Source organism: Pongo pygmaeus, chromosome X (genome assembly GCF_028885625.2).
Source record: "Pongo pygmaeus isolate AG05252 chromosome X, NHGRI_mPonPyg2-v2.0_pri, whole genome shotgun sequence".
NCBI classification, from domain to species: Eukaryota; Metazoa; Chordata; class Mammalia; order Primates; family Hominidae; genus Pongo; species Pongo pygmaeus.
Genome location: NC_072396.2, coordinates 46,519,685 through 46,544,455, shown reverse-complemented (window position 1 = coordinate 46,544,455; position 24,771 = coordinate 46,519,685). Strand labels below are relative to the sequence as shown.

The 24,771-nt window shown below is 40.7% G+C and overlaps 1 long non-coding RNA gene across 1 annotated transcript in view; it reads left to right on the top strand.

Annotated features, from left to right (window-relative positions):
* The window catches only part of LOC134739064 (uncharacterized), a 39,164-nt gene extending 17,251 nt beyond the window's left edge, over positions 1-21,913 (top strand). Inside the window, exons 3-4 of the long non-coding RNA XR_010125511.1 lie at positions 15,588-15,677; positions 19,168-21,913. This is a non-coding gene — a long non-coding RNA (uncharacterized LOC134739064). The remainder of the gene's footprint in view (positions 1-15,587; positions 15,678-19,167) is intronic.
* The last annotated feature ends 2,858 nt before the right edge of the window (positions 21,914-24,771 follow it).

The window sequence follows — 24,771 nt, the reverse complement described above, 5'->3', positions numbered from 1 at the left end:
TGAAGCCTATTTTATAATAAAGTGTTGAATATCTCATGTAACATATCAAATACTGTAGTGAAAGTGAAAAAACAGTGCCTATATGAGTACTCCAGGTATGGTTTCTCTTGAATATGTATCACGTTTGCACCATCGTAAAGTAGAAAAATCGTAAGTGGAACCATGGACCATCTGCATATTCAAATTTATGTTATTGTGGGGTTTTCTGTACTTGGTCAAGAGCAGAGTGACTACAACCCTGCTACAGTGTAACATTTTATTATTGCGTTAGGGTGAGTCCCCAGTCACTGTTCTCAATCATAACCTTTCCAAGGAGAGGAGGCTAAAGTTCTATTGGACTCAGTTTGCTGCTACTATATGACTTCCTCAATTTTTGCCATATTTTTGTACTAAGCATTTGACATTCACAAGTCCAACTCTGATTTTCTTGTATATCCGTCCTGCTTTAGGCTGGTGAGCTTGATTCTGAAGGTTGATGTCTTTTATCAGTATTGGAAAACTCTTAGCCATCATCTCGTTTGATTCTGCCGTATTCTGTCTTTCCCTTCCTTCTGGGTCTCCCATTACAAGGACATGAGACCCTTTGATATTTCTTAGGATCTGCTTCTTTTTCCCACCTTTTTCTATTTGGGTTTTAATAATGGATATTTTTCATTAGCCTCTATATTCAGTTTACTAATCTTGTGTTTTGCTGTGTCCAGTCTGCCATTAAACCCATCCAGTGGATTAATTTAGGATAACTGTATTTTTTCTTAATTTCAGATTTTTTTTTCTAGGATGTCCATTTGATTCTTTTTTAAAGCTAGTTTCTAGGTCTCTGTTGAAATTTCTGGTGAATTTCTCTTTTCATCCATTTCCTCTTTTTATTCTTACTTTTTAAGTCAATTAATCATGTTATTTTAAAGGTCTCATCTAAATCCAATATCTGGATCATCTGTGAATCTGCATCTTTCTTATTTTTCTCTTGAATATTGGTTACATTTTCTTGCAGTTCTCAGGTCTCATACTTATTTAATTTTATGTTGGGCATTATAATGTCCAAAACAACCTTACTAACTCTAGATTATATCTTTCTCCAGAGAAAATTTCCCCTCTTTACTTTGTTAGGTAAATGCAGTGAAGGACTGAACACTTTCACTCCATTGAGAATTAAGCTAAATTAAGGCCAGATTGCAGTTTTATGAAGACTCAATCCAGCTGTGCTTGTCTGTGCTTCTCAGGCATGGCTCTCCTGGACTTTGATCAAAAGCCTGGAAGACCTTTGTTTTCTTAGTCCTGCAAAACTGTGGAAGATTCAGTCCTGCCCATTGGAGGTCTTGAGTTTAACCTCCTGCCCCCCGAATTTCAAATTCTTGCAACTGTTTGAGGGTAAAACTGGTTATGTATTTGAGGGAACACTCCTACTCTCCTAAAATGCTGTCTCCAAAGCACTGTGAAACTGTAGATTTCACTCTGCCTTCTAGAAACCCTTAGCCTAATATCTCACTCTCCTTCCCCAGAACTGAGTAAATGGGGATAGTTCCCATCTGTCACATCAGCTTTTGTGTATTCACCATAAAGCTTTGCTGGTTCTCTTTCTCCCAGCAGAAATCCCTTCTCTTAGCAAGTCTCATTAGGATGAGCCCAGAGTTCCCAACTCCCCGGAGGGAAGGAAATCAGATTATCAGCTCAACTCAGAAGCGTTCCCTCCCTCTGGCATTCTTGTTTTTGAGTCCCTTATAGTCTAATGGAAGCCTCAGAGTTTTTTCTCCATGAAACATGTAAGATGGGATCTGTAATTTCATAATATGCAGCATTTGCGTGTCCTCATCTATTCTCATGGAGTCTTCTGTTTAAACATTAAACATTTTTCAGCTTCATGATAAAAAGTAATTTTGGTAGTAAGCACCTGCTGACTCATTACAATATTTTCAAAGGAGGAAAATGGGAATACTTAGACAATATGGTTGTCTTCAAAATATTTTCATTTCATTTTTTAAGTTTTTCAAATTTTAATTTGTCTAGAAAACACTTTGTAGGTAGAAGATGGTAATGGAGGCAGTTTCAGTTGCTTTAAAGCTCCCTCAGATGGATTCCTTATTGGATCCATTTACTTCTCCTGTAGTAAAATGAGGCATGACTGTCATTACAAACCCTCCCATTTGAGAAGACAATTTGCTCCAGAGAATTCTAGTACCACTAATAGGCAGTGTCCATATGGTTTGCACATGTAAAAACAAGAGAATGAGCTCCCCAAATTATTTAAATCTGAACCATTTCATTGTTAAGGAGCAATTCCGTTAACTTTTGTTTGAAGCTGTGTAAGACTTGGCCAGTGCTGAAAGCCCCAGGGTTGATGGAGGCCCTGAGTTCTAGTGTTGGCTCTGCTTCCACAAGCCATTTGCCAGTGAGGCCCCTGTTCACTCATCCCGAGAATGAGAACATTGAAATACTTGAATCCTAATGCTATCTCTGCCCTTTGGATTCCAATCAGTCATTTATCACTTGGAAATTAAGGTTATACATGCGTTTCAATAAACTGTATTGCCAGGATCAATTAAAGGAATGAAAGTATGCAAATTTCTTTTAACTCTTTAAAATTTTCTATTTCCAACCTAATGAAGAAGCAAGGAGCTGTGTGTAAAGAGCACTAAACGGCGTGTAAACAAATAAAAAAGAAATAGTGATTTTTGAATCTGGAGTACCTGAATTCAAGTCATAGGCACTGTCTGCTTTGGTGCCTTGGGAAAATCATCAACTATAAGCCTCAGTTTCCTCAACTAGAAAGTGGATAGAATAGTACAGTAGCTTTACTTACCTATCTCATGTGGGTGTTTGGGGGAGCCAATAAAACATTTCATGTGTGAAGGCTCTTTATAAATAGTAAAGGGCTATAAAAACATCGATTATCGTTAGGACTAATGATGCAGCCCTTGTCAGCAGTAACCATCTGTTGTGGCTGTCACTCTCAAAAGCAAGATGTGAAAATGACCCAAAGGTATTTAAATTACGTTCACCTTGAGTTTTGTTCCCATATCACTTTTTTTGTTTGTTTTTGGTAGGTAAGCTGACACTATGGTTAGGGTTTGAGCTCTGTCCTTGGAGCCACTGAAATGTAGAGCTGGAAGGGACACTAGAATCACCAAATTCCCCTCTTTTAAGATGTAGCTTATGAAGTTTAACTGACTTACCTAAGTTAACAGAGCTGCTTCAAGGTAAAACCACAAAGAGCTTTGCTTAAACTCTGATTTGTATAATCAGGACTATAATTTTGATCAAGTACCAAAATAATGAAGGAGATTTCTTTTGCTTTCAAACTTTGGGATTCTCTATTTTCCTTCTCCCTATCCCCACTGATATCTTTCACTTCCCTCCTATTTCACAGCCCTCTCCTTCCATTTGGATGGTATAGTACCTCTACCCACTTCAGAGAAGAGGGTCCTCTGTCTCTCACCCAAAACCAATCCCCTACTTGTGCTCTTGATTCCCACCCATTTTTGCCTCCTCCGGGACCTAATCTAACAGTCATTCTGTCTATGACCTATTTTGTCTTGCTCTCCCTTTCTGTTGGTTCTTCTTGGTCTACAAATGTGTCCAAACTTGTAAGACTGTTTACTTCATCCTACATACTGCTTCTTTTCAATACTTGACTATTGAAAAGGAAACTGGTAAGAAGAGTCACAGCTTTTTCAACTTCGATTAATTCCTTATATGGTAATGTACAAGTACAGGGACTGGTGCTTGGTAGTACCTCAGGAAAGTTCCTTCCCTCCCTCCTGAGTCTCCCCTTCCTCTCTGTCATCCCCTGCCTTCTTGTCCTCCACCTTCCTCTTGTTGCTCTTCTTATTTCTTTCTGTTCCCTGCCTTCTCTTATCCCCTTAACTCCCCAGTTTGTTGCAATTTGTTTCCTGGCCTCCCTTAGGGACACTGATCTGGCTTTTGCTCATCAATGACCTAACGGTGGACTCCAGTGGCTGTTTCTCAATGACACCTGTCTGTTTTTAACTTGCTGCCAGTTTCTGGGTACTTTTTCTTCTTCTTTTAGCCTATATGATCCTTTCTTCTCAGGATCTAGGCTGGATTCCTCTTCCCCTTCTAGTTTTTTTAAGTGATGCTATTCTTCAGTAGAATTCAGCATCAACCTGTAGTCAACTCCCTACTCAGCCGCCATCTGTGCTCACCAGCATGGTGGGCTGCTTCCTCACACCCTTGACACCATGTTGAATCTTAAGGCTTCAGCCCCTTGCTTCTCTTCTCTTCCATAAACATTCAGCCCAAATGCACTCTTCAGAGAAGTCTTCACCAGCAACCTCAGTTACAGCTCCACAGAACTTTAAAGGTCCCTCTAGTAGCCCTGATACCAGTGCTGGAATTTCACTTCATCCTCTCCATTTTGTTCCTGCCTCTAGTAGGGGAGTGCCTTGTGGCAGAGATTGTGTCTGATTTATTTCTATGGGACTTAACCCTCCGTCAGTGCTGAATAAATGAGAGAGAATAATCATTCATTTAAGTACACTTCTATAGATAAGTACTCTTCTGCTTTAAGAGACTGAATGTTGATTAGCCACAGGGAAAAGTATAAGATCAGAAACAACTTCATGGTGTGTGTTGTTACGGGAATCTATGGTATTAGCCAGTTTATTAAATATTAAATTATTTTATATGAAGTAGCACAGTGTGATAGGTAGAATAATGGCTCTCTGCTGTGGTTTGGATATGGTTTATCCCCAGCAAAACTTAAGCTGAAGTTTGATCCCCAGTGTTAGAGGTGGAGCCTAATTAATGGGAGGTGTTTGGGTCATAGGGGTGGATCCTTCATGAATGGGTTGGTGCTGTTTTCACAGTAGCGACTTGTTGCTCTCCCTAGACTGGATTAGTTCCCACGGAGAATGGATTAGCTCCTGAGTGAGTGGGTTGTCATAAAGCCAGGACGCCCCTCAGGTTTTCTCTCTTCACAAGTGTCTCTTTCCTTTTTGACCTTCTCTGCCATGTTGTGATGTAGCATGAAAACCATTGCCGGAAGCCAGGGCCATGCCCTTGAACTTTTTAGCCTGCAGAGCTGTGAGCTAAGAAAACCTCTTCTTTATAAATTGCCTGGTCTCAGGTTTTTTGTTGTTGTTGTTGTTTGTTTGTTTGTTTGTTTGTTTTATAGCAACACAAAATGGAGTAAGACAAAATGGGCTAAGACACCCTCCAAAGGTGTCTATGTATCCTAATCCCTGGAACCTGTGAGCATGTTATATGGCAAAGGAGAATTAAGATTTGCAAATGGAATTAAGGCTGCTACTCAGCTGACTTTAAAACAGGGAAATTATCCTGGATTATCTGGGCGGGATGGGTGTAATCATGAGGGTCCTCGAAAGTGGTCTCTGCTGTAGGATTGCCTTATTAGCTGAGTCCATGGACTGCTGGGGGGTCTTAAATTGCCTTGAACATTGTCTTTGGTTAATGCTGCATTGATGTATTTCTTTTTTTCTTTTTTCTTTTTTTTTTTTTTTTAGACGGAGTTTTGCTCTTGTCGTCCAGGCTGGAGTGCAGTGGCGTGATGTAGGCTCACTGCAGCCTCAGCCTCCCTGCAACCTCCATCTCCTGGGTTCGAGCGAATCTTGTGCCTCAGCCTCTTGAGTAGCTGGGATTACAGGTATGTGCCACCATGCCTGGCTAATTTTTGTATTTTTGGTAGAGACGGGGTTTTGCCATGTTGGCCAGCCTGGTCTCAAACTCCTGACCTCACATAGTCCACCTGCCACGGCCTCCCAAAGTGCTGGGATTACAGGCTTGAGCCACCTAGATATTATTAAATCCTTTTGTGGGGCGAAGAAACAGGCATGGAGTGGTTAAATTACACCAGGTCATGCTGCTCCTGATGACCCTGAGGTTTTATTGCACGTAAAGAGTTGGGGACCAGGAGTTGGGGACCAACCTGGCTAACATGGCGAAACCCCATCTCTACAAAAAATACAGAATTAGCCGGGCATGGTGGCACATGCCTGTAATCCCAGCTACTCTGGAGGCTGAGGCAGGAGAATGGCTTGAACCCAGGAGGCAGAGGTTGTGGTGAGCCTAGATTACGCCATTGCGCTCCAGCCTGGGCAAGAAGAGCAAAACTCTGTCTCAAAAACAAAAAAAAAAGAAGTCTTGCCTTGAATTTTGAAAGTCGCAGAGGAATTTGTATATTGTTGAAGCAATGTGACACTGTAACACTTAGGGAAGAAGACAAAAATGAATCATAATTCTAACAAAATCTTGATTATATTTTGGTATATATTTCCTTTCAGTCTTTTTTTCCCCGGTGCATATGTGTGTTGCAGTTTACCACAGGTGTAATCATAACCATATTATACTTTTTTCATTTTACATTATGTATTTTTCCATGTTAACTGTCTTTGTCATTATTATCTGTTATAGACAATAGGCTATTTCTAAGTTTCTCTTGTTAAAAGTAATGCTGAAAGAACAGTTTCTATCTGGGATGTGCCATTGGTGGAAACCAGGAAAACAAGAGGGCCTGTTCCAACTATGAAACTCAGTTAAAACTTCTGCTTGGAGGTAGTCAGTGTCATATCTGCACACATTTTATTGGTCAAAGTGTGTCATAGGGCCAAAGTCAATGAAGTGGGGACGTACACTTCTCCCCCGTGACAATGAGCAGGGATGCTTCGTCCTATTATAAGGAGGGAGGGAAGAATAGTTGGGAATAATAATCCTATCTACTACCTGGAGGGAGATGAGATGATAAGATAGAACATAAAAATAGAAAGAAGCAAAAATAGCAGGTAGAGACAGGCTGATTTCTGTTGAATCCAGATTCTGACTTTAGGCAGGGACTCTGTCTTTAGCTGCCTGCCCTGAAATGGAAGGATTAAAAGAAATGATGTATGGAAAGCATGGTGCACATTGCCTTGCAAAATAAATAGGCTGCCAGCAAATGCTAGTTCCCTTTAAAGATGTAATTTTACCATGGTACTAAATGTGCTATTTTGGTCCTGCTGTTTGGATGGAACTTGACTTTTCTTGAGTTTTAACACAAATATACACAATGCTGTGGATCATTAAAGTAAATATAGGCTGAATTTGTGGATGATTATTCTTAAGTCCTTTAAAAAGTACATCATTACTGGGGAGATAATTTAAAATTCCTGGACTCACATCCCAAAGTGGTGGTGTAGGGGAGGGAATCAACTTTTTAACAGGTATCCCTGGTGATTGTTACATATTCTTTGCTATGGAAAGGGCAGTCTAAGGACCGTAAGCATCCAAGTTACTTGGGACCCTGTTAGAAATGCAGTATCTTGGGCCCCATCTCAGAGCTACTGAATCAAATTCTACATTTTAACAACATCCCCAGGACGTTAGATGTACATTAAACTTTGAACAACAATGATGTAGGTAGTCCTTAGGAAACTTTTGGAGAAATGGATGTTTTAAAAGAAAAGAAATGGATGTGTTTTCTTTTTGAATTATTATTTCTCTTTTAATTTGACCATAATGAATAAATCAATAATATTTACAGTTTTAAAAACTATTTTTTGGCTGGGTGTGGTGGCTCTTGCCTATAATCCTAGCACTTTGGGAGGCCAAGGCAGGCAGATCGCTTGAGCTCAGGAGTTCGAGACCAGCCTGGGCAACGTGGCGAAAGCCCATCTCTACACAAAATACAAATGTTAGCCAAGTGTGGTGGCACACGCCTGTAATCACAGCTACTCGGGGGCTAAGGGAGGCATATGGCTTGAACCTGGGAAGTTGAGGCTGCAGTCAGCCGAGATTGCACCACTGCACTCCAGCCTGGGTGACAGAGCTAGACTCTGTCTTAAGAAAACAAAGAATTTTCTTTAGTGTATACAGTATTTAAAAACAGGCATAGTTAGAACAGTAATAATTTAGAAGTGTGGTTTTTCTTCTTTGAACTTCTAAGAAAACGTTATTTTACCTACAAGGTTTAATCTTGATACAAAAACTGTTTGTCCATGGCATTTTATTTGGTTTATTTGAATTCGAGAAGTCTTACTTTGATCTTAGGAGATCAAACTCCAACAGTATTATAAGTAATCTAAGATGCAACACTTAGAGTCTGCTATGAGTTAAATGTCCCCTCCAAGAATGTGACAGTATTGAGAGGTGGGGCCTTTAAGAGGTGATTGAGTCATGGGGGTTCTGCCTTCATGAATGGATTAATCCATTCATGGATTAATGGGTTCGTGGGTTAATGGATCAGTGGCTTAATGGATTAATGAGTTATCAGGGGAGTGGGACTTGTGGCTTTATAAGAAGAGGAAGAATGACCTGAGCTAAAATGCCCATCATCATATGATGCCCTATGCTGCCTTGGGATTCTTCAGAGTCCCCACCGGAGAGAAGACCCTCACCAGATGCAGACTCTTGATGTTGGACTTCTTAGCTTCCATAACTGTAAGAAATAAATTCCTTTTCTTTATAAATTAATCAGTTTCAGATATTCTATTATAAGCAATAGAAAGCAGACTAAGATAGAATCTTTGAAACAAAATGGTAAATCTTGAACTATTAATAAATACTCTTTTTGCTACAAGTCCCTATTACTTGGTAGTAATCGTGTTCTTGAGTTTCGTTATGTATAGATTGTGTGTCAGAAGACCTAACTCACTGGAAGCGTGGTGTGGGCACTAAAATTATTATTATTTTTTTGAGACGGAGTCTCACTCTATTGCTCAGGCTGTAGTGCAATGGTGCGATCTCAGCTCACTGCAGCCTCCGCCTCCCGGGTTCAAGCGATTCTCCTGCCTCAGCCTCCCGAGTAGCTGGGATTACAGGCGTGCACCACCACACCCGGCTAATTTTTGTATTTTTAGTAGATATGAGGTTTTACCATGTTGGCCAGGCTGGTCTCGAACTTCTGACCTCGTGATGCACCCATCTCGGCCTCCCGAACTGTTGGGATTACAGGTGTGAGCCACCGCGCCTGGCCTGAAAATTCTTTCCAAATTCTCAGATGCCTAGTCAACTCAACATAAGATGTTTCCCTGGGTTTAGGGCAAACTATGGCCTGTGGGGCCGAATCTGTGCCTGCATTTATAAATAAAATTTTATTGAAACACAGCCACGTCCATTTATTTACCTAGTTGTCTATGGCTACTTTCATGATGTCAATGTTAGAGTGACAGAGATCACTATATGGCCTGCACAGCTTAAACCTTTACTCTCTGGCCCTTATGGAATAACTTTAGTGCCCTGGTATCAATAATAAAGGGTGACTTTTTGTATTTGTGTGAAATTGAGAAAAGTATCTGAAGAATCTTGATTTTTTTTTTTAAAGAGGAAAAAACAGTCAGTCTAACATTTAATAGATTGTTATCTTCTTCCAGATTACATCAATCTTCCAGATTGCCTTAGGGCCCTAATCACAGGTTAAATTAATTTTGCCCCTTCAACCAATCCTTTTCAAAGTGCTGAAGATAATACTGTCATCAGATGCTGACATTACTACACAAATGCAGTATTTCATCAGTGAATTGTGTGTTTTTATATATCATGTTGATGCATGCCACTTCCCTCAGACAGCCCAGTGTGTATTTTTCACTGGAACCTTCCAACCTTAGGCTCTTCCTTCCCTGGGGTGCTGCCTTGTGGTGGGCTGTGAGCCCTTCACGGGCAAACTGCGTGGTTTGGTCATCGAGGACCGTGAATCTGCTATGGAGTGACTCATGGCAAACCGTGCCAAGAGTAAGCTGTCCCATCATATACCTTAGGTATATCTAAGAGGTCATGAATCATTAGACTGGAACAACCTGCTGGTGGATACAACGTGGAAAAAGTTCCTCATTCTACTGATTATCAACCTCCCCCGTGCCTTCTCTATGTATGGGCTTAAGAGGAAACTTTAAAAAAAGAATAAAGAAATGACTCATTAGGGCTTTTTGGGGATAGTCTTAATTATATTTTAGCTAATGCAGTATTTTTCATACTTTGCTGTATATGGTTATATATATGCTTTAAAATAATAGGTACACATACATATCTCTGTATGTATCCATGTGCACACATGGATGTGTATAATTAATCTTGATTCTGGTAAGCCTCCTTATTGAAGGAGTTTAAGAGAAGAGGCTGTGATTGTATCTTTACCGGCCCTTTCTGTACCTAAATGTGATGAGATTTTTTGGGGTAGATGTTAATCCGTCACTCACAAATTCGTCAACAAACGGGAGAACCTTATGCAAAGAGTCACATTCATTGTCTTAATTTCTGCTTATTTCTAGGTAAAATATGTTGATAAAGCACAGCAGCCCACCAATATTCCACTGATTCAAATAGCTATGATGCCAACAGCTAAATTCTTACCTACAGACTAAAACATTCTCAAAATCTGAATAAAGATTATCCCATTATTTGCCGCTTTTGTTGGGAAATAAAATATATACATACATACTAAATAATCAGTAGTTCAGCTATACATGCAGGGAATTCATGTCTTTAGCTCTAAAACACAGTAATAATGAGCAAACTTATGAACCAGTTTATTCTGCTGTAGCCTTCACTAGTCTGCCTGGATGAGGATAAAGAGAGATGTATTACTCATAAGAATTGACAGATCTGGGATAGATTCAGCAGAAATAGCGCTTTAGAGATATTTGAAACTATGGTATTCAGCTAATTGTTCTCATAGTTTTAAGATATATTCATTCCTGAATGTTGCCAAGGATTCTAGTGCTATAAGCAGCTTATAACAGAGATTTCTGTGGTTGCTATGTGCAAAAAACTGGAATAAACGAATGGGAAATAAAATCAGGGAGGGAAACTCTTGCTATAGTAGTAACTTATTTTTTACAGGAAAAATTTGGAAAATAAAGTAAGAATCCCTGGAATTTGGGTAGAAATATATTTTGCACAAAGCAGACAATACAGAACAACAAAAATCACAATTCTTGCTACTTTTTATTAAGAATGCTTTCCTTTATGATTTAAAACATTACATTTTGAGTAACTTTCTAATGCACTGTTTAGTTTGGATAGAATGTTGAGAAATTGCAGAGTGCTGAGAGAAAGCAGTGTCATGTCATTTCTTTTTCTTTTTTTTTTTTTTTTTTTTTGAGACAAGAGTCTTGCTCTGTTGCCCAGGCTGGAGTGCAGTGGGGCGATCCCCGTTCACTGCAGCCTCTGCCTCCCAGGTTCAAGCGATTCTCCTGCCTCAGCCTCCCCAGTAGCTGGGATTACAGGTGCCCGCCACCACTCCCGGCTAATTTTTGTATTTTTAGTAGAGACGGGGTTTCACCATGTTGGCCAGGCTGGTCTTGAACTCCTGACCTCAGGTGATCTGCCTGCCTCGGCCTCCCAAAGTGCTAGGATTACAGGCATGAGCCACAGCACTCAGCTTCATGTCATTTCTTAACATGACAATTCCCAAATATGCTCAAACATGAAATATGGTTCTCTAGAGAAGTTGATTATATGTCTTTAATTCACTTATATCAAATAACTCCCTTAATCATTAAATTTTTTTTAAATACAGCCTAATCTTTTGTGTTGCTCTTCACCCAACTTTTCTTTCTCTTTTCAGCAGGATAGGAAAAGTACCATATAATTATTAAAGCCATCTTTTGAGTACAAAGTACTGACAAATGTGTTTCTTTACCATCTTTTCTTCTAATTTGGTAGTGTCAGTCCTAAGTGCACATTAGAATCATCTGGAGAAGTTTTTACAAAATGTAGATGACTGTGTTCCTCAAATTCTCATTCAATTGATCCAAGGTGGGGTATAGGCATTTCTCTGTGTGTGTGTGTGTGTTTAAACTACCTATATGATTGTAATGCGCAACTATTCTTTTAGACTCTTACTTAAAGTGTAGTCCTTGGACTAGCAATATCAGCATGACCTGGGAGCTTGTTAGAAATGCAGAATCTGAGGCCCCACTCCAGATCCACTGAATTAGAATCTGCAGTTTAACAAGATACCTATGTGTGAATCAGATGTGCATTAAAGTTTGAGAAGCACTGTTCTGTGGCAGGGGCAGGCAAACAAAGACCTTTGGGTAGGCCAAATCTGGCCTGGACACTTGATTCTGTCAATAAAGTTTTATTAGAAAACATCCACATTCATTTATTTATATATTGTCTGTGATCGCTTTTGTCTTTCAAGGGCAGAATTGAATAGTTGCAACAGAGACCACATGGCTAACAAAACCAAAAATATTTACTGTCTGACCTTTTGTAGAAAAAGTTTGCCAACCGCTGCTGTAGGATATCCATCCACCCTGTGGGTGAACAAAAATTGGAAAATTGGAAACTTGATTGCAATAAAAAGAATCAATATTCAGTTTGATTGCTGAAATTCTCAACTTTAGATTTAAAGCCATACTTAAGGGAAATTGAATGTGAGTGACTGAGTCAGACAGATTAACTAAGGAAGCAATGTTGTTCTGGCAGGACAATTCTGGAGAGTCCATGCATGTTTCTTAATAAGCAATGAAGTGTTTGCCCTTGAGATGTCTGACCCAAAATGATGGATTTGTATTAATTTGAATTTTCAAATCATGTATTCTTCATGTGGACCAAATCTCTTTCGTTTTTTTTGAGATGGAGTCTTGTTCTATAGCCCAGGCTGGAGTGCAGTGGCATGATCTTGGCTCACTGCAGCCTCTGCCTCCGATTCTCCTGTCTCAGCCTCCCGAGTAGCTGGGACTACAGGCGTGTGCCACCATGCCCAGCTAATTTTTTTTTTTTTTTTTTTTTTTAGTAGAGACAGGGTTTCACCATGTTAGCCAGGCTGGTCTTGAACTCCTGACCTCAGGTGATTCACCCACCTCAGCCTCCCAAAGTGCTGGGATTACAGGCGTGAGCCAATGAGCCTGGCCGATGCGGACCAAATCTTTAACAGTTAACTACCTTGTACTGATCTGCAAAATGACAGAAAAACATGTAAGTTTAGGTGGATCAGCAGAGAAGTCTGTTACGTCTTGGTGGTCTCAGAGCTCTTTTCTAGGTCTCTGAGTTTCTGGGATTCTAACCCACATACTTCAGGAGATGTCTTAATAATGGTTGTATTAGCCACCTGTTACAAAACACTTAGCAAGGAATCAATCTTTGTGAGGAAGTAAGCCCAGTCTGGTGGAATGGGGTATTTGAGGTTGCTTCACTCAGGAGAATGACAGCCCCAGCATTCTGCAGTGAAGAGTTTCCATAAAACAGTCCTGTGAGGTTGGTTTTATTCCAGGTGGACAACTTGGGATGCTGAGGCTTAAAGAGGATACCTACTTAGGAAGTGGCATAGCCAGGGTTTGAAAGCAGATTTGTTTGTCTCTTAGATATGTTCTTTTTCCATCTTATTACACTATTTCTCAAACATTGAGTGGATCCTCCGTGGCCTTTGGTTGCTTGTCCTGTGAATGCATAGGATTGAGGTGGACTGGGAGAATAAGAGCTTGTGGGCAGCTCATGTTGTCATGGTGAATATCTGTGTGTTTGAATACATGTGGACTAATGTGATGAATGATCGCTGTTGATGAATGACATATATTAATATATCCTTAATGTTCTCAGCCTGTGAAGTTTCTTTATTATTTTTATGTAAAAGTTATACTGTGGTCATATGTATGTAAAAGGGATTCTTTCAGAGAAAAAATATTAGAACAGCCTAGTAAAGCCATATTTTTTTAATGTGTTAAATGTAATTTATTGTGAGTTCTGTAAAACTTGTCACCATTTAATAATTCAAGTGATATTGTTCCTGATGATCAGTTTTTATTAACCGAATGGCTGGGAATGCCTTTGCTTAGAACTTTTTGTGTCAGTTCAAGATTGTGGATTTATTCATAAAAGTGGGAAGGTGCCCACCTTCTGGCTACAGTCGTGATAATTACAAAAGCGATTCCCACTTAATTTCTCTTATATGATAAGACACTTTAGATGTGTCTTCTCTGAGCCTCATGAGTTAAATAGAATTCTCATTCTGCAGTAGAGAAAAGTAGACTTAGCTAAAACACTTTCTGAAGATTGCATTTCTAGAAAGTGGTGGAGCAAAATTGAAACCCAAATTTTCTGACTTTAAAACCCATGGTTTTAGCTGTCGTGGTCAGAAGACCGTCTGTTAGTTCTCTGTTTTTTTAAAAATATGATATTTAATAAAGGCATTTGATCAAAGTGATTGTTCCAAATTAATTATCCTTACGTCTTAAAAGATGCAATTACCATATGGATTCCCCTGTTTTGTAGCTGCTTCTTGGGAATTTAAAAAATTTTCTGAGGCCGGGCACGGTGGCTCACGCCTGTAATCTCAGAACTTTGGGAGGCCAAGGCAGGTGGATCACGAGGTCAGGAGATTGGAGACCATCCTGGCTAACACAGTGAAACCTTGTCTCTACTAAAAATACAAAAAAATTAGCCAGGTGTGGTGGCAGGCGCCTGTAGTCCCAGCTACTCGGGAGGCTGAGGCAAGAGAATGGCGTGAACCGTGAACCCAGGAGGTGGAGCTTGCAGTGAGCCAAGATTGCGCCACTGCACTCCAGCCTGGGCGACAGAACACGACTCTGTCTCAAAAAAAAAAAAAAAAATTCTAATGCATCTATGAACATGTATGAAATATAAGTGTGATGTAAACAATGTATACCTGAAAGAAATGTTGTAAATGAGCCCTGTCTAACCACCACTGAAGTCAACAAATACAACATGCCAGGGCCCCAGAAGCCCCCTGCTTCTCCTTCCAATCATTATCCATTTCTCCCAAAGGTATCCTGACTTTATGAAAAATCACTTCCTTGTTTTGTTTTTAAATTTTGCTACCTAAATATTTATCTCTAAATTATATAGTTTTGCTTGTTGTTGAGCTTTCTATAAATAGATTGTGTCTGGCTTTATTTGCTCGGTATATCCAGTAATATATTTAACATATTTTATTAGATTTATTTCAGGTACTTGTTCTATGTTGATGTTAACAAAATGGCATGTCTTTCAACATTTTATTTCTTTTTTTTTTTTTAGGTGTGTAAAAACCTTTTCCTCTTAAAATAGGTCACAGATTACTGCACTTTGAGATACACTGAGTTATTTCATCTTTAAGGTCCTTTACAACGTCTTTCCCTTACCTTTTCATTTTCTGTGATTTCCGTTTGCAAACCCTTATAGTGCTTACAATTCACATTCTACTATCTTTTTTTTTAATTATACTTTAAGTTTTAGGGTACGTGTGCACAATGTGCAGGTTAGTTACATATGTATACATGTGCCATGCTGGTGTGCTGCACCCATTAACTCGCCATTTAGCATTAGGTATATCTCCTAATGCTGTCCCTCCCCCCTCCCCCCCTCAACATTTTATTTCTAACAATTGCTGATAAATAAAAATTTTATTTTTGTACATTAATATATTCAGCAATCTTGATAAACCCTTTAAAATTGTAGTAATAGTGGTAATAGTAACTCCTTTGATTTTTCTATGAACACAACCTTCTCATGTGTAAATAATATCATTTTTTTCTTCCTTGTTTCTTTTTCTTGCCTTACTGCAATGGCCAGGACCTCTAGTACAATGTTGAGTAGAAGAGATGATGGTAGGCATCCTGTGTGATTCCCCTTTCTAAAAGGGAATGCTTTTGATGTATGGAATTTATTACAGGCTTTTGATATGTATCTCTTTTCAGAGTGGGAACTTCCCTTCTGTTTGCTTATGTCACTTCTTCCACATCTGTTGAGATGAGAATATGAGTATCCTCCTTCAATACGTTAATATGGTAAGTTACATTGACTGACTTTTAATGTCAGTCAAAAATTTTAAGTGTGGAATCCTGGTTTAAATCCAGTTTGGGGCTGGACACGGTGGCTCACGTCTATAATCCCAGCACTTTGGGAGGTCGAGGTGGGCGGATCACTTGAGGCCAGGAGTTTGAGACCAGCCTGGCTAACATGGTGAAATCTCGTCTCTACTAAAAATATGAAAATTATCTGGGCATGGTAGTGCAGGTCTGTAATCCCAGCTACTCAGGAGGCTGAGGCAGGAGAATCGTTTGAACCTGGGAGGCGGAGGTTGCAGTGAGCTGGGGTCATGCCACTGCACTCCAGCCTGGGTGACACAGTGAGACTCCATCTCAAAAAAAAAAAATGAAATAAAATAACTCCAGTTTGATCAGGGTGTATTATCCTTTTAAAATATGAATTTGATGTGCTACTATTTTCTTGAAGATTTTTGCATAAGTGATCGTGAATGAGATTGGCCTATAGTTTTCAGTTCTTGTTCAGTTCTAGTTGTGTTTTTGTATTGAACACATTCTAAACTCTAAGCTAGGAAAGATGCCCTTTGCTCCTGTTCTCTGGCAGTGTTTGTATAATTTATTCTCAAGTCTTTGTGTGGAGTGTTATTGTTTCCTTAGAACTTGTTGGTGAAGCCATCTGGACATACAGTTTTTTTTTTTACTATAGGAAGATTCTAAATTACTAATTCAGTTTCTTTCTTTTTTTTTTTTTTGAGACAGAGTCTCACCCAGTCACCCAGGCTGGAGTGCAGTGGTGAGATCTCGGCTCGCTACAACCTCTACCTCCCGGGTTCAAGTGATTCTCCTGCCTCAGCCTCCCAAGTAGCTGGGATTACAGACACCCACCACCATGCCCACCTGATTTTTTTAGGTGAGACAGGGTTTCACCATATTGGCCAGGCTGGTCTGGAACTCCTGACCTCAAGTGATCTGCCTGCCTCGGCCTCCCAAAGTGCTGGAATTACAGGCATGAACCACTGCGCTTGGCCTACTGATTCAGTTTCTTTGTTTTTCTGAGACAGAGTCTCGCTCTGTCGCCCAGGCTGGAGTGCAGTGATGTGATCTCAGCTCACTGCAACCTCCACCTCCCGTGTTCAAGCAGTTCTCCTGCCTCAGCCTCCTGAGTAGCTAGGATTACAGGCGTGGACCACCACGCCCAGCTAATTTTTGTATTCTTAGTAGGGACGGGGTTTCACCATGCTGGCCAGGCTGGTCTTGAACTCCTGACCTCGTGATCCACCTGCCTCGGCCTCCCAAAGTGCTGGGATTACACGCGTGAGCCACTGCACATGACCTGATTCAGTTTCTTATAGGACTATTCAGATTTTACATTTTTTGTGACAGTTAAGTTGTACATTCTTGAGAATTTCCCCAATTTGTCCAAAATTTAAAACTTTTTAATATAAAGTTGATTGAAATATGCTTTTTAATTATCTTTACAATGTACAGTTATATATCTTTCTCTCTGTTTTATTCATCAGTCTTCATCAAAGATTTGGCATATTAATCCTCTCAAATGGCCTACTTATGCCTTTGTTGATCATCTTTATTTTATCCTCATTTTCTATTTCATTTCTGCTCTTATTATTTCCTTTTTATTTTCTTTAGGTTTATTTTGCTCTTCTTAATGTCTTGAGATAGGAACTGAGCTTTTTAAGCTTTAGCTATTATCATTTTCTAAAATACGTATTTCCTATTCTAGGTAGCTTTGTTTCCATCCCAGAAGTTGGATTTGCGTTTAAAATATTTTGAAATTTGGCCAGGTGTGGTGGCTCACACCTGTAATCCCAGCACTTTGGGAGGCTGAGGCCAGAGGATCACTTGAGTCCAGGAGTTCCAGACCAGGCTGGGCAATAAAGTGAGACTCTGTCTCTAAACACACACACACAGACACACACCAGTACAAAAATTAGCCAGGCGTGGTAGCACACATCTGTAGGCCCAGCTACAGAGGCTGAGGTGGGAGGATCACTTAAGCCCAGGAGGTCGAGGTTGCAGTGATCTGTGATTGCACCACTGCACCCCAGCCTAGGTGACAGAGCAATACCCTTTCTCTATAATTAATAAATAAATAAATAAATAAATAAATAAAATTTATATTAATTTAATTTGTCATACCCCTAGTTTAATATCTGTTCTGGACAAGGTGGGCTTTCTGCGTCTTGCCTCATCATCTAAACTACTTTACATTCATGGACCATTAGAGCATCCTAGGGACTACATAGGCCATAGCTTTTCTTTTTCTTCTTCTTTTTTTTTTTTTTTTTTTTTTTTATAAAGGCAGGGTCTCACTCTGCCGCCCAGGCCAGAGTGCAGTGGCACAATCATAGGTCACTTCTGCCTCGAACTCCCAGACTCAAGTGATTGTCCCACCTCACAGCCTCCCAAATAGCTGGGGACTACAGGAGTGCACCACCATGTCCAGCTAATTTTTGCACTTTTTGTGGAGACCGGGGTTTCACTTTGTTGCCCAGGCTGGTCTCAAACTCCTAGGCTCAAACGATCTACCAGCCTCAGTTACAGGCGTGAGCCACTGTGGCCGGCCAGCCATAGCTTTTCCAAAGCAGTTCATATTCCTCCTGGGTAAGAATTATGTGGGAGGAGTTACTAAAAATGGTCTGGTCCAGTCACCTCATTTTTCATACAAGGAAACACAGGGCAAGAATAGTTAAATATGTTGAATTTAAACTTGTGAGTTAATTTGTTGGGATAGTTAAATTTGGTATGACTAAATGCATAAATGCCTATCAATACATTTATCTATGCCACAGTATTGTAACTAGCTTGGAAATGATGGCTTGCACCATAAGAAGTTGATCTGAGTCCTGTGAAATGTCATGCATGGTGATCTTTGCTTAGGCATATTTTATTTTATTTTATTTTTTTGAGGCAGAGCCTTTCTCTGTCACCCAGGGTGGAGTGCAGTGGTGTGATTTCGGCTCACTGCAACCTTCGCCTCCCAGGTTCAAGAGATTCCTGTGCCTCAGCCTCCCGAGTAGCTGGGATTGCAGGCGTGCGCCACCATGCCTGACTAATTTTTTTTGTATTTTTGGTAGAGATGGGGCTTTGCCATGTTGGCCAGGCTTATCTCGAACTCCTGGCCTCAAGCAATCCACCCGCTTCAGCAACCCACAGTGTTGAGATTACAGGCGTGAGCGGCCGTGTCCAGCTGCTTAGGCATATTAACTGAGCTTTACCTTGTTCCCCAATAGCTTTCAAATTCTTAATAAGCTGTCCATTTGGATATGAAAGAGGAGGTGTGTCTTTTGCTGTGAAATTTAACCTTGCTGTGCTGCTGGGAAATAGAAAACATGAAACAAAGTGAGGTGAGGTAGTGAGATGATCAATCGGCAGCCCTACTTGTGCAGAATCATTCTTAGAAATGCTGCAGCTCTTTCAAGCTCTCTTATGAGTTGGCCAGCCCCAGAGACCCAAACCACCTACTCTGTTAACATCCCTTTCTGGTATTTAGGCTATGGATGGAATGTCTTGAGAATGAAGTCGAGTCCTTGCTAGAATGACCTGAAAAACTCCACGAGTAGGTAAAGTTGTCATCTCTTATTTGTCTATTAGGGCTTTATGAATTTCTTTTTACTTACTCCAGTTCTTTTCCATTTTAACTTTATTAGAAACATACTTGTTTGTTATTGTCTTAATTTACTGTTTGTTATACTTCCCTCTTTATTTTCATCTTTAGGATGCCCTACAGTATTATGCTTTTTAATGAAGGTAGGGAGGTGGTTGAAAGCATCTGGTGACAAGTCCCCTTTTTAATCTTTGGGAAATTAGTTTATTTCTAGGAGCCTTGGGTTCTTTACTTCTAAAATACGTGATTGGACTGGATGATTTTTCAAGTTGAGTCATTAATTCTTAACAAAATTCTACAAATCTGAAACATGAAAGTGGTGATACTGCATACTTCATTGGATAGCTGAATATTTCTCAGTGTGGCCATCCAGGCCCAAGATACACATTTGGGAGTCATCAGTGCATAGATATAGCATTCAAAATCATGAGCTCAAATGATGTTAGGAGTATAGCCAAGAAGAGGAGTGGTGTGAGCACTGACTGACCCCTGGGATACCCTACTGTTGATAGTAAATGAGCGTAGAAAGAACAAATAAAAGAGACTGAGCAGCTGTGCCCAGGAAAGTAGGAGGAGAACCAAATGTCTTGGATTCAAGTATAAAAATGTTTTAAGAATTGAAGTGTGCAGTTATGTTGAATGTAGCTGATAGTTTGGGTACTATAAGGTCTGAAACTTAGCCATTGGCTGTAGGAAGGTAGAGGTCTTGGTAGACCTTAACCTGTTTTGGTGAAGGGATGGTGGGAAGGTGACATGGTTTAGATCTGTGTCCCCACCCAAATCTAATGTTGAATTGTAATCCCCAATGTTGGAGGTGGGGCCTGGTGGGAAGTGATTGGATCTTGGGGGTGGATCCTTCATGAACGGTCTAGCAACATCCCTTTGGTGCTGTTCTCAAGATAGAGTTCTCATGAGGTTTGGTGGTTTAAAAGTGTATAGCACCTTCATAGTAGAATGATTTATATTCCTTTGGGTATACACCTAGCAATGAGATTGCTGGGTCAAATGGTATTTCTGGTTCTAGATTCTTGAGGAATTGCCACACTGTCTTCCACAATGGTTGAACTAATTTACATTCCCACCAACAGTGTAAAACCATCCCTATTTCTCCACAGCCTTGCCAGCATCTGTTGTTTCTTGACTTTTTGTATTTTGTTTTGTTTTGTTTTGAGACGGAGTCTCATTCTGTCACCCAGGCTGGAGTGCGGTGGTGCGATCTCAGCTCACTGCAACCTCCACCTCTCAGGTTCAAGCAATTCTCCAGCCTCAGCCTCCCGAGTAGCTAGGATTATAGGTGCCTGCCACCACGCTAATTTTTTTATTTTTAGTAGAGGCACGGTTTCACCATGCTGGCCAGGCTGGTCTCCAACTCCTGACTTCAGGTGATCCGCCCGCCTTGGCCTCCCAAAATGCTGGGATTACAGGTGTGAGCCACCATGCCCTGCCCTTGACTTTTTCATAATTCTCATTCTGACTGGCGTGAGATGGTATCTCACTGTGGTTTTGATTTGCATTTCTCTAATGATCAGTGATGCTGAGGTTTTTTTCATATGTTTGTTGGCCGCATAAATGTCTTCTTTTGAGAAGTGTCTGTTTATATACTTTGCCTACTTTTTGATGGGGTTGTTTGTTTTTTTCTTCTAAATTTGTTTAAGTTCTTTGTAAATTCCAGATATTATACCTTTGTCAGATGGGTAGATTGCAAACATTTTCTCCCATTCTGTAGGTTGCTTATTCACTCTGGTGATAGTTTCTTTTTGCTGTGCAGAAGCTCTTTAGTTTAATGAGACCCCGTTTGTCAGTTTTAGCTTTTGTTGCAATTGCTTTTGGCATTTTCGTCGTGAAATCTTTGCCCATGCCTATGTCCTGAATGGTACTGCCTAGGTTTCCTTCTAAGGTTTTTATGGTTTTGGGTTTTACATTTAAGTCTTTAATCCATCTTGAGTTAATTTTTGTATAAGGTGTAAGGAATGGGTCCAATTTCAGTTTTCTGCATATGGCTAGCCAGTTTTTCCATTACTGGGTATATACGCAAAGGAATATAAATCATTCTACTATAAAGATACATGCACACATATGTTTATTGCAGCACTATTTACAATAGCAAAGACATGGAACCAATCCAAATGCCCATCAACGATAGACTGGATAAAGAAAATGTGGTACATATACACCATGGAATACTATGCAGCCATAAAAAGGAATGAGATCATGTCCTTTGCCAGGTACATGGATGAAGCTGGAAGGCATCATCCTCAGCAAACTAACACAGGAACAGAAAACCAAATGCCGCCAGTTCTCACTTACAAGTGGGAGGTGAACAATGAAAACTCATGGACGCAGAGAGGGGAAAAACACACACCAGGGCCTACTGGGGGTGGGGAGGGGAGGGAGAGCATCAGGACAAAAAGCTAATGCATGTGGGGCATAAAACCTAGATGATGAGTTGATAGGTGCAACAAACCACCATGGCACGCATATACCTATGTAATAAACCTGCATGTTCTGCAGATGTATCCTGGAACTTAAAGTAAAATAAAAAAAAAAAGTATATAGCACCTCCTCCCTCCTTTCTGCTCTGGCCATGTAAGTTGTGCCTGCTTCTCCTTCGCCTTCTGCCATTATTGTAAGTTTCCTGAGGCCTCCCCAGAAACTGAGCAGATGCCAGCATCATGCTTCTTGTACAGACTGCAGAACCGTGAGTCAATTAAATCTCTTTTCTTTATAAATTATCCAGTCTCATGTATTTATTTATAGCAATGCAAGAACAGACTAATACAGAAGGGGATACTCTTCACTGGAGTGAGTTCAAGAGAATGTGGGGTAGGGGAATTAGAGTGAATATAGCAACTCTCTGAAAGGAAATTCGCTGTTGACAGGAACAGAGAAATAGGAGTGTAACTGGAAGGGGACATGAGGTGAAGCTTTTAGTGGTTTTCTTTTTTTTTGAGACAGGGTCTTGCTCTTTTGCCTAAGCTGGAGTGCAGTGGCACAAACATGGCTTACTGCAGTCTTGGACTCCTGGGCCCAAGCGATCCTCTCACCTCAGCCCTATAAGTAGCTGGGACTACAAGCATGTACCAACATGCCCAGCTAATTTTTTTTTTGTTTGTTTGTTTTTTTTTGGAGATGGGGTCTCCCTGTGTTGTCCAGGCTGGTCTGAAATTCCTGGGCTTAAGTGATCTGCCCGCCTCAGCCTCCCAAAGTGCTGGGATTACAGGCATGAGCCAACGCACCCAGCCAGTTTTTGTTTTTTAAGGTAAGTAGTTGTAATGATTATATGCTAAGAATGATTCAGTAGAGAGAGAAATATTTATGAGACAGGAGACAGAGAAGCCAACTGTAGAATTGGTATGTTTCAGGAGGCAAGAAGGATCCTAGTACATGAGTGGGTTGGCCTTAGCTAGGAGTACAGTATATTTACAGGAGAAAAGGTAGAGTATGTGGGCACTTTGGAAGTCATTAGCACTAATGTCAAAGCTGTTCAACTCTCTGACTTGTGGGCATATGGTAGGACTCTTCTTCCTGGCTTCTGATGGCTTGCTGGGATCATGTAACTGGTTGTGGCTGGTGAATTGTGTTAAATGACACGTGGCATTTCTGTGCTATAGCATTTAATTGTCAGTGTAAACATCTTCAAAAGTTATTTTCCTTTATGCCATGGTGACTGGTGATGTTCCAGAATCTGGCTGCTTATCAATCAACCTGCATCCCCTGAGTAAGGGCAGTGTAGAGCAGATCCCTCAGCTGACCATGATGAACATTTACTGTCTTTTGTCGTTAAGCTCCTGAGGGTTGTAGTGGTTGTTGTTAGAGCATAAGCTGGCCCGTCTTGAGTGATAAAGGCACAGATGTAGCTAGGAGGACAGATGCGATGGGTGGGCGGGGGCGGGGGGGCACTTGTGGAAAGTCTGTTCTGATTGTGCCTGGTATTTCAGTGAAACAGGAAGATAAGCCGAGTGTGAGGATAATGAGGAGGCATCAGAGATATGAGGAGAGCCATGTGTATGAAATAGTCACTGGGGAGAATCTGAGAGTAATTGAGCCAGTAAAATGTATTATGATCATCAGAAAGCACTCAGGGCCCATTTGAGTTTGGTGGCCATGAATATAAAGTGAGTAGTTGGTGTGGGGGTACGTTTTTCTCCTATCACTATGGACCGAGTGGGTGCAGACGTGGTGTTGACAAAGAACTGGATTTAAGCAGGGATTCGGTCTTGCCAGGCAAGGATGACAAAGTGAGGGAATGGAAAGGGAGTTGAAGATACATACAAGGGAGTGACTATTTAGCATATTCTTTTTGGACTTTAATCAGCCTCAATCATATTCTTAGGGTAGTTAGCATTGGGGACTGAGAGATATAGTAAAAGTCAAACTGTGCCGTGTAATGGCTGGTTTAAAGTTTTCCAAGCACTTTTGCATGTGGAAGAATATGAGAAAGGGCAGGTGGTAAGTGGGGTTGGCCACAAAACAGTGCAACTCTTCATTTTTTCGGGATAAGGGGAAGGCCTCTTCTACACCCATGTTTATCCTCTGTCCCTTGTGAAGTCCCTGGCATGGTGGCCTCTTCTGTTTCTTTTTTCCCCTCTTTTCTTTTTTTTCCCCCTGTCTTCTCTTTAAAATATCTCTGCTGGCCATATGTGGTTTAAGCTTGACCGTAGTATTCTTTGTCCTTCATTTTTCTTTGTTCCTTTTTCCTTTGTCTAATTGTGGCATTTGGCCGTCTCTTGGGCAGGTGGGGAGGGAGGAGATGGTGTGTGGGGTGGGTTACCACAATTCTGAATTAGGTCTCTGGGTTAGACCCATAAAGCCCACAGTCACCTACCATTATATAAGTGTAAGTTATCCCCGAGATAATCTGCGAATTCTCTAAGTTGTAGTGAGGAAAGTGAAGCCTGAAGTTATGTCATTTATACAATAATGGAGAATTGGTATTACCTTCACTTTCCCTGCCTCCCCTCCCTGTTTTTTTCCCTCCTGTAGGGAATGTTGGCTATTAATAGTTGGGATTGTCCCTAATTCTTCTAGTCAGTTTTATGTGCACAGTGTGCCTCTTCCTGGCCATTTAGATCTAAATAATGTCCCAAAGGACACCCAATCAAAGCTTCCCTTCTCTCTTTGCAGCTTCAAGATACAGATGCTGATTCTAATTCTGGAACTGTTTATAGCAGTGTCTTGTATTAGTGTCGGGTCACTAGAAAGCTAGAGGGGCCAGGTCATTCTAAGAGTTGTTAAATGTGTTTCTTGTGTTCCTTTATTTAGACAGGGACGGGAGAGGGCTGGTTTGAGGAGGCCCTGCTTTCTGCTTTGGTGCTGAGTTTGAACCTCTGGTCTGAGGATCCCAGGTACTCTGTTCACATCACCATGTGGCACACCCAGCCTGATTTGAGAGGGGGAAGAAGTTTACGGGGTTGGGTGGGGGGTGTACATGACTGCACAGTACCAGAAAGAAGCAGTTCATTCATGTCAGCCCTGCCACTTGTGCATCAG